This window comes from Callithrix jacchus, chromosome 16 (assembly GCF_049354715.1).
Source record: "Callithrix jacchus isolate 240 chromosome 16, calJac240_pri, whole genome shotgun sequence".
Taxonomy (NCBI): Eukaryota; Metazoa; Chordata; class Mammalia; order Primates; family Cebidae; genus Callithrix; species Callithrix jacchus.
Window position 1 is genome coordinate 94,496,036 of NC_133517.1, and position 10,125 is coordinate 94,506,160.

Here is a 10,125-nt window from a genome sequence, read left to right on the forward strand (position 1 = left end):
AAAAAAAAAAAAAAAGAATCTTTTAGAAAAAGTTGACAAACATAGAAAAAGAAAACTAAATTATGAAAGAAACTAAATTATAAAAGAAACAAGACATTCTGCAAAACAGAATTAAAAGCAACAGAAATATAATTTAGATACTATTTGTAATAAATTGTAAATGTTCTTTGCTTGTTATGGTTGGTTTGTATTTGTTGCTATGGTATTCAAGAACATTACAAATATTCAAGCTGTATTTAGACTGTCCCCGAATAAAATCTTTTCACCTCAGTAGGATACCCCGAGAAGTCAGGATGGTGGTTACCCATGAGGGTGGCCGTGACTGAAAAGGGGGCATCAAGGGGCCCTCTAGGGTACTGGCGACAGTCTGTTTCACCTTAGGCTTTTTGCATGGATGTGTTCCAACGGTGGCTGCAGTCTCTGCAAACCAGTTCTGAGAGCCAATTGGTTTAATTTTCGGAGATGTGTGGATTGGTTGTTAAACATTGCCATCATTCAAAATTAAAGTATAAGGTGAGGCACAGTGGCTCATGCCTGTAATCCCAACACTTTGGGAGGCTGAGGCAAGAGAATTGCTTGAGCCCAGAAGTTCAAGATCAGCTTGAGCAACACAGAGAGACCCTATATCTATTAAAATAAAATTTTTTTAATTAGCCGAATATGGTGGCATGTATCTGTAGCCCCAGCTACTTGGGAGGCTGAAGTAGGAGGATCAGTTGAGCCCAGGAAGTTGAGGCTACAGTGAGCTGTGATCATGCCACAGCACTCCAGTCTGGGCAACAGAGACCTGGTCTCACAAACAACGAAAAAGAAAAATTAAAGTATATAAACCTACAATTAAATAAAATATGCTAAAAAAGATATTCAAACCTTTCTGATTATTGATGTGAACTACTATATTGAGTAAATGTATACTAGATTGAGGTTATTTATGTGTCTTGTATCTACATGATGGAAATATATAACATATACCGGTGTGCGTTTGTGTGTTACTGCACGTCTCTTCTGAACTTCTTATTCAGTGATGTCATGTTGGTAGTCTGAAATTGGCCATGGTGGGAGTAATTGCACCGTAGAAATTGACAAATGCTGCAAGTCAGGGCTTGAATTATTATTTCCTTAGGAAAGTAAGGGAGAAAATGTTAATAATGCAGATTAAACTTAAAAGTGTGTCACATTGATAGCTGTTACACTGTAATTAGCACCAAAAACTGAGGCCACCTTCTTCCAGTACTTGCAAACTATTATCCAATTCAGCAAATAAGCTGCTTACATCATTGACTAATGAGTTGAGTTCAGACATACCTCTTGGTTGTTTCACTTTTATCTTACTCATTAATATAAAGAAAACTATTAACAGTTATTTAATTTGAAATTACATTTGTTAGTTGCAACCTTAGGTTGTCTGAAGATACAAGGAGTTGGCAAAAATCAGCTCTTCTCCATGACTTCATTTCTACCCCTTTGTTTCTGTTCTCTTTTCTGTAATTCTAATTAATGAGATAAAGACTTCATTACTGTATTCTCTTTTCCTTCCTCTGTTTATTTGTTCTTCTTTCTGAGCTATTTCTTCAACTTTATCTCCCAAACCTTATATTAAATTCTTAAAATTTAATAATCATTTAAAGCCAAGTGGTGGATCCCTTAAGGCCAGGAGTTCGAGACCAGCCTGGTCAACATGGTGAAACCCCATCTCTATTAAAAATTTAAAAAGCTGGATGTGGTGGTGGGTGCCTGTAATCCCAGCTACTCGATAGGCTGAGGCAGGAGAATCACTTGAACCCGGGAGGTGGAGGTTGCCATGAGCCAACATCACACCACGGCACTTCAGCTTGGGTGACAGAGTGAGACTCCATCCCAAAAATAAATAAATAAAAATAAAATTGTCTAAATTTCTCTCTTGTTCTCTAATTCAACCATTTTTACATCTTTCTAGTTTTTAGGGTGCAATTTTTATTTCCCAACTGTTTCTGAATATACAACCGGGTATTATTTTTAAGTTATCCAATGTTCTCTGAATCATTTGTCTCTTCTCGGACCAATTTCTCTGTTTAATTTGGTCCTTCTATTTCTTGCTGTAGCCTTTTCTTACTGTCTGATGATCCTGGGTTGCTCACTGATGTCAAAAGTGAGGCAATCAGAAAGCTTATTTATTGGGAGCTTGACGACGTGGATGAGCTTGTGGAATGGAAGGCTTTGATTTCAGATTAGTAATTGGGAGTCAGCCAATTTACTTAGGGACCCCAAAATACTAAAATGCAGAGTTCCTACACTGTCATCTAGTTCTCTCCAGAAAGGCTGGTCAATTTTCTTAGAGAAGAGTCTTCCTATTTAATTTAGCCTCAAGGGTAAACATTAGGCACCCTGACATTCTTTGAGCAGAGGAAGGAAAGGTGACTGGCCCACAGGCAGACTCTTGTTTTCAGGAGTCTGGTTCACGCTTCACATCTGTCCTCTGTTATACTTGCCATTTTTGAGTCTTTGAGTCTTGAATGTCCCTGAGTTTCCACAGGGAAATTAGCCCCCTCGTCAGCTGAAGGCCACACCTGAAATACTCACCATACAATTTCCAGCACTGTGCCGTGTCCGCTGCCACTCCATCTTCTGCTTTCTGTCTCCAGAAATCTGGAGGACCTCTCTCCATCTTGAACAGAAGCCTCATTTCTTTTTCTTTTTTTTAAATTTTTTAAAAAATAAATAATAAATAATAACATTTTTAGAGGCAGGGTCTTACTCTGTCACCCAGGCTGGAGTGCAGTGGCACAATCATGGCTCACTGCAGTCTCGACCTCCCAGGCTCAAGTGATCCTCCCACCTCAGCCTCCCGAGCAGCTGGGACTATAAAGTGGGCGCACCGCTATGCCCAGCTAAATTTAAAATTTTTTTGTAGAGACAGAGTCTCACTATGTCGCCCAAACTGATCTCAAACTCCTGACCTCAAGCAGTCCTTCTGCCTCGGTCTCCCAAAGCACTGTGGTATTACAGGCGTGAGCTACCACACCCAGCCTTTATGCTATTTTTTACTTAAATTCTATTTTGTTAGATAGTAGGATGGCTCCCAGGCCAGGCGTGGTGGCTCATGCCTATAATCCCAGCACATTGGAAGGCTGAGGTGTCCACTTAAGGTCAGGAGTTCAAGACCAGCCTGGCCAAAATGGTAAAACCTTGTCTCTACTAAAAATATAAAAAATTAACCAGGTGTGGTGGGGGACACTTGTAATCCCAGCTACTTGTGAGGCTGAGGCAGGAGAATTGCTTGAACCCAGGAGGCGGAGGTGGCAGTACATCGAGATGGCACCTGCCTGGGCAGCAGAGTGAGACTCCATATAAAAATTAAAAAAATAATAATAATAATAAAAAGATTGCTCCCTTGGCTTTTTAAAAATTTCTTTTGACTGTCTGGTGTGACTCTGTCTTTCTGTTTTAAATGTGTGTCTTTTATATAAACATCTTTCTTTGAATTCAACATAGACATCTCTGTTTTTAATTAGGAACTGGGATGATTAATTTTGTGTGTAGTTGATTTGGACATAGGGTGTTTGGATATTTGATCAAACATTCTGGGTGTATCTATGAGGATGTTTCTGGTTGAGATTAACATTTGAATTGGTAGACTGGGTAAAGCCAATTACCCTCCTCAGTATGGGTGAGTCTCATCCAATCAGTTGTTGGCTTGAATAACAAAAAGGCTGAGTAAGAGGAACACCTGCCATCTGATTGCTTTATCAAGGGCATCATGAGTATGGCTTATGCAGGAAAGACAACTCAGAATCGAAACCTATTGATCCATGCTAAAAGATTTCGCTCTACGTTTAAAGACTGGTGTTTACATGTTATACATACTTTTATGTTTTAAGTTAAAATAAAATGTATCTGGTATATCTTATGTGTCTTTTTTTTCCCCCAAATCTCCAAGCTGTAAGCAAGTCTTTTGATTAACAGGCAAACTATCCATCTTGATTGCCTCTGAAAAGATTTCCTATAAAATAGTGAATTATCAACTGCTTTTCAAAAGCTCTAAACCCCTGTTGCCCAGCCTTGCACAGTGGGGTCTTTTGCTTTGTGCACTTGATGGACAGGTGTCTGTCATGGGCGGGGAGCTTTCCTTACTGGCTGACCTGTGAGGAGGTGTGATTGGTTGCCATGAATTTTCACCGAAATTTTTTGTTTCCAGGTGGGGTAGTATCTGAAACAGTCTCCCCACTGCATAAAAGTCCCTGAATCACTGAGCTGATACATTCCTGTCTTCAGTATCTCCGGTTGTTATTGTTTCAGGTGCCGGACACTGAAATGTTTTAGGGGCAAAGCAGGTAGCCTGCATGAGAAAAGTGGGAGAAAGGGGCCAGGTGCAGTGGCTCACGCCTGTAATCCCGTCACTTTGGAAGGCTGAGGTGGGTGGACCACCTGAGGTCAGGAGTTCGAGACCAGTCTGACCAACATGGTGAAACACCCGTCTTTACTAAAAATACAAAAATTAGTTGGGCGTGTTGATGTGTGCCTGCAATCCCAGCTACTCAGGAGGCTGAGACAGAATTGCTTAAACCTGGGAGGCAGAAGTTGCAGTGAGCCAAAATTGCACCACTGCACTCCAGCCTGGGCAGCAGAGCAAGACGACTTTGTCAAAAAAAAAGAAGTTGCAGAAGATAGAAACAGAAACTAAGAGCAAAATAAAAATTTTGAGAGGCGTGCTTGCTTCGGCAGCACATGTGCTAAAATTGGAATGATACAGAGAAGATTAGCAGGGCCCCTGCGCAAGGGTGACATGCAAATTCGTGAAGCGTTCCATATTTATTTACAAAAATTTAAAAAAATAAAAGAAAAAAACATTTTGAGAGGCAGTACAAAATGGCCTTTGAAATTTTGATGATTGACTCAGAAAATATAGTTTTCTAGATAGGAGGTACACAGTCCACTTCAAAGTAAGTTAAAAAAATATTCAATGATTCTTTTTTTTTTTGAGATGGAGCCTTGTTCTGGGGGCTGGAGGGCAGTGCCATAATCTCGGTTCACTGCAACCTCTGCCTCCTGGGTTCAAGCAGTTCTCCTGCCTCAGCCTCCCGAGTAGCTGGGACTACAGGCGCGCACCACCATGCCCAGCTAATTTTTGTATTTTTAGTAGAGATGGGGTTTCACCTCATTGACCAGGATGGTCTCGATCTCTTGACCTTGTGATCCACCCGCCTCGGCCTCCCAAAGTGCTGGGATTATAGGTGTGAGCCACTGCACCCGGCCTCATTGACTTTTTAAATACTGTCTTATACTCTGCAGAAGTCATGAAGATTTTCCACGTGCTTTTGAGAAATTTTCTTGAGAGATTCTTCTCTGCTCATCAGTGGGGAATTAATTTTGAGTGACTTCCAAATCTCTTTGATAACAAATTGTGTATATTGTTTTCCACTACTCAACTGCATTAGGGCATTAGTGTGAAGATTTTTGGCAGAGCAAAAATCAAGTGTATTATGATTATTTAAGTGTTAAAAGTTTTAGAGTAAGGTTTCATTTTGTCTACAAAGTCTGCCAAACTCTGGCTAAAACAAAGCAAATAGGCCAGCAGTATAAATTTAGACATCAGTTACATGCCTTTTTTAATGAAACCTACTAGAAGTAGATAATTGAGTAAGAAAATTCGAGTTGTAGTAATAAGAAATTAAAAACGAACTGAAACTCATCAGAACCAAACACCCAGAAAGAGCTCTGCTTTATGATTCAAGCAAACAATAATCAAAAGGTGTAAAAGTTAATTCTCCGATAATGTATATTTTGGGGAGTGATTGAAGTTGCTGAAGGTTAAGGATATTCAAATGATTATAATTTCGGAGGCTGTCTTATGATGTTATGTCTGAACCAGGATGTGATAAGGAGGTGTCACTCCAGGATTAGTTTGTCACTAATAGGAAACAGGCAGCAGCATCTAGAAATAAAATTTAGAACAATTGCAAATCAGTTACAACTTGTATAATTCATGGGTTAATTATTAATATTAAAGGTAAAAATATTTGATTGTAACGTTAAGTAACTAGATGAAATGTAACACATAGTAGGAGACCTTAGTTTTTGACATTTTATAACTTATGTGCACTTAAATAAGACTATTTTGCCATAAATATTGAGTTTTTGAGTGATTATTTTAGGCAATAATCCAACACAGGAAATACAAGATTAATGTCAAAGTCAAATGCCTACAAGGGCCAGATAGAGGACACAGTAAATTAGGGTGGCCTGGTATGAGAGCCCAGAGGCAGGGACCAACTGGGAGTGTGAATTCCATTTGAAAGAGGCAGCTGTTGGCCAGGCACGGTGGCTCACACTTGTAATCCCAGCACTTTGGGAGGCTGAGGCAGACGGATCACCTGAGGTTGGGAGTTTGAGACCAGCCTGACCAACATGGAGAAACCACATCTCTACTAAAAAAAAAATATTAGCCAGCTGTGGTGGCACATGCCTGTAATCTCAGCTACTCGGGAGACTGAGGCAGGAGAATCAATTGAACCCGGGAGGCAGAGGTTGCAGTGGGCCAAGATTGCTCCATTGCATTCCACCCTGGGTGACAAGAGTGAAACTCCATCTTAAAGAAATAAATAAACAAAACAAAGTTAGTCTGGGTACAGTTGCCCTCACCTGTAATCCCAGCACTTTGGGAGGCCAAGGCCAAGGGATAATTTGAGGCCAGGAGTTGGAGACCAGCCTGACCAACATGGCGAAACCCCATCTCTACTAAAACTGTACAAATTAGCTGGGCATGGTGGCACACACCTGTATTTCTAGCTACTCAGGAGGTTGAGGCAGATTTCCTAAACCTGGGAATCTGTAGCAGAGGCTACATACAGTGAGCCGAGATCACACCTCTGCACTCTAGCCTGGGTGACAGAGCCAGACTCTGTCTCAAAATAAATAAGTAAATAGGCCGGGGCTGGGCGTGGTGGCTCACGCCTATAATCCCAGCACTTTGGGAGGCCGAGGCGGGTGGATCACGAGGTCAAGAGATCGAGACCATCCTGGTCAACGAGGTGAAACCCGTCTCTACTAAAAATACAAAAAAATTATCTGGGCATGGTGGTGCGCACCTGTAGTCCCAGCTACTCGAGGCTGAGGCAGGAGAATTGCTTGAACCCAGAAGGCAGAGGTTGCGGTGAGCCAAGATCGCGCCATTGCACTCCAGTGTGGGTAACAGTAGCGAAACTCCATCTCAAAAAAAAAAAAAAAGTAAATAGGCCGGATGCAATGGCTCATGCCTGTAATCCCAGCACTTTGGGAGGCCAAGGCAGGCAGATCACTTGAGGTCAGAGTTCGAGTCCAGCCTGGCCAACATGGTGAAACCCCATCACTACTAAGATACAAAAATTAGCTGGGCATGGTGGTGTACACCTGTAATCGCAGCTGCTCTGGGGGCTGAAGGAAGATAATCACTTGAACTCAGGAGGTGGAGGCTACAGTGAGCCGAGATTGTACCACTGCATTCTAGCTTGGGCGACAGAGCAAGAGTGTCTCAAAATAATAATAATAATAATAATAATAATAATAATAATAATTAAATAAAATAAGTAAACAAACAAAAAAACTCTGCGATACCAGCAAAACCCATACTGCCTGGATTCAGCTTGTCAACCATCTCTAGATTACCAGAAGACGGATGACATTTATATTAATTAAATACCAGGTTATATACATAAAATAAGCATATTTATATTTCAAGTAACTCAGTACAATAGGTACAATCATCTCTACAACGAAATGATGAAATTGAGACTCAGGGAGATTGGGATACCATTGATAATCACTTCCATAGGTAGCAAAATGTCTCGAAAGAAAAATAAACAAATCAAGTGATAAATGGACCACAAATGACCTAGCATAGAACTGCTGTTTAACTATAGTAGGGGGAGATCAGTATGAATCTGGAATACTTATATGTAAGAGAACATACTTAGAGAAAACCGCATGAACAATATAATGTTTCTATTTAGCTTTTTCTTGTGTGATTTGGACATGGAAAGGCACTCTGCATTTGTGAACCTGGTTTCCAGTTCAAAACACTCAGATTCTACTGAGATGGCCAAGCTCTTCCCCTGAGTTATGACCCTTTGTTTTTCAGCTTTTCTACTCACAATGGAGGTTGGGGGCACCTCCTGGGATGAGGAGGAGTTACTGCAGGAATTTCCTCTCTCACTGCATTTGAATGCAAAGTTCCACAGTAGGTAGTTTTCAGGGCACGTTGCTGAGTTACATAACATTTAAAATATAGTAGGGATGCTCTCAAACCATATAATTACATTAACAAGTTGAGTTATTCTTTGTACTTTCTGAATTTCTAGAATGTTCTATATTTGATATATATTATTTTAAAATCAGAATTAAATGCTACTTTTGAACTGTAGTAGAAAATAGTAGATAGCACGTACATTGCAAACACTAATTGAATGGAATGTAAACAGGTTGGAGAAACAGCTTTCCTGGACAGCCTTAGCCATTAAGTGTTCATTCATCCCATGCTTAACTCCTGAGCTCGGACATTTGTGTCCCTATTTAGGCTTCTTGAGTTTCCTGGAATTCCAATGACTGCTCTCTCGGAAGACCTAGTCTGGATGCATTGTCATTTAAAAATAAATTTCCAGCCTAGGCACTGTGGCTCACGCCTGTAATCCCAACATTTTGGGAGGCTGAGGATCATGAGGTCAGGAGTTCGAGACCAGCTTGACCATGGCGAAACTCTGTCTCTACTAAAAATACAAAAAGTAGCCAGGTGTGCCGGCAGGCACCTGTAAGTAATCTCAGCTACTCAGGAGGCTGAAGCAGGAGAGTCGATTGAACCCGGGAGGCAGAGGTTGCAGTGAGCCAAGATCGTGTCATTGCACTCCAGTCGAGAGGACAGAGCAAGACTCCGATTCTAAATAAATAAATAAATAAATAAATAAATAAATAAATACGTTTTCCCTCTTCACAGCCTGGACTCATCCACATGCACTGGCCAGTCTGGGTGTGGAAAATTCCTTTCAAATCTATCCTGCTGGAATTCTTTTTCTCCTCTCTGAAACCGCCATCCATTTTTCTCTCTTCTAGTTTAGAAGCCATTCACTGAATTTCTATTATTTTTGTGGTCATCCTTAAGTTTTTAAGTAAGCACATGTAACTTGACGAAGTCTAAGTTAATCATCATTGCTGTATCTTTACTCCTCTCTGAAACCATATGAGACTGTAGAGTAAGTTCACTTGAATTATTTCCATTACTGCTCCATAGTTAAGTCTCACTTCCTCTACTTTTCAGTTATGCTGTTTTTATTCTTGTTTTCTATAATCAATACTTGTTGAATTTGCCCAGGTGTTTCCTGATTTTTTTTGAGGCAAAGTTTCACTCTTGTTGCCTAGGCTGGAGTGCAGTGTGGCATGATCTCAGCTCACTACAACCTCTGCCTCCTGGGTTCAAGTAATTATCCTCCCTCAGCCTCCTGAGTTGCTGGGATTACAGGCACATGCCCACCATGCCTGGCTAATTTTTATATTTTCAGTAGAGACAGGGTTTCGCCATGTTGGTCAGGCTGGTCTTGAACACTTGACCTTGTGATTCACCTGCCTTGGCCTCCCAAAGTGCTAGGATTACAGGCATGAGCTTCCATGCCCAGCCTGTTTCCTGATTTCTTTGTCCATCATTGTTTCTTGAGTGTTATGCTCTCCTGAGTTCAATGTCCTTCTTCTGAATATACCTCTGTTAGTAGTCCCTACAGTGAGGCTCTCTTGGTGGTGAGCTCTCTCATATGCTTGAAATGTCTATACTTCACTGTTTCTCGACCATGATAGATAAATTAGAATGGCAGTTATTTTTTTCTCAAAACTTTGTATATGTTATTCCATTTGTTTTGGGTTTTATTGTTGCTTTTGTTGTCACTCTTTGTAAGTAAATTGTTCTCTAGCTCATACTTTTTGGTGTTTTGAAATTTTCTATAACATGTCAAGGTGCAGAGTTAATTTTACTTATTCTGGGCTGGGTGCAGTGGCTCACCCCTGTAATCCCAGCACTTTGGGAGGCCAAGGCGGGCAGATCACTTGAGGTCAGGAGTTCAAGAGCAGCCTGGCCAACATGGTGAAACCTTTATGAACCTTCAATCCCAGCTACTCCAGAGGCAGGAGAAT

General features: G+C 40.8%; 1 non-coding gene across 1 annotated transcript; it reads left to right on the top strand.

Annotated features, from left to right (window-relative positions):
• Positions 1–4,685: 4,685 nt before the first annotated feature.
• Positions 4,686–4,792, top strand: LOC118148641 (U6 spliceosomal RNA). The gene has a single exon (XR_004735562.1). It is a non-coding gene; the product is annotated as a U6 spliceosomal RNA (small nuclear RNA).
• The last annotated feature ends 5,333 nt before the right edge of the window (positions 4,793–10,125 follow it).